This window comes from Eimeria mitis, genomic scaffold, assembly GCF_000499745.2.
Source record: "Eimeria mitis Houghton genomic scaffold, Emh_scaff747, whole genome shotgun sequence".
In the NCBI taxonomy this organism is placed as follows: Eukaryota; Apicomplexa; class Conoidasida; order Eucoccidiorida; family Eimeriidae; genus Eimeria; species Eimeria mitis.
The window spans coordinates 7383-8076 of NW_013575462.1; positions in this window are offsets into that span (position 1 = coordinate 7383).

Consider the following 694-nt stretch of genomic DNA (forward strand, 5'->3'; position numbering starts at 1 on the left):
ATGATTGTATATACTGCGCAAGCACACGCCGGTGCAGCAGAGACGCTTCATTAATATCCTTTGTGCTGCTCCCCCCGCCTTCATCTGAGTGTTGTATCGGGGTGTATGTGCAGGTGTGTGTAGTTGAGGTGTATGTTCACCAGCATTTATATATTTCTTTTATTTATTTATTTATTTTTTTCAGGCTGAAGGTCTGCGGGGTGCGCATGTATTCGGCGATGAGATTCTAGCTCTCGAGAAGAAATGTAGACAAGCCCAGGACGGTGCCAGTGGTTCTCGTTTGTGTGCTTGTTACTTACGTTGTTTTGTGAGAGTAGAAGATAAAGAGAAGAAAGAAATAATATTAAATCCTGAAGAAGAGTTATTTGTTGATCCTTTAGATGCAGATACACTTGAAAATGTAGATAAAACTGAGCCCGGGTGTATAGTCACCTTCCTAGACAGCAGAGGAATACAAGCATTTGCACAAGAAGTTATTATTTTAATCAAAAGAAGAGGACAACTCAAACGCAGCATTTGTGCTGTTGTTCGCATCAGTATGCAGCTTATTAAATACCTAAAACCAACAGACAAAGTCGAGTTTATAGAATCATTAAAAACTGCAACAGAAGGAAAGGTAAACAACAATCTCTTCTTCTCTCTTTCTCTCTCTCTCTCTCTCTCTCTCTCTCTCTCTCTCTCTCTCTCTCTCTCT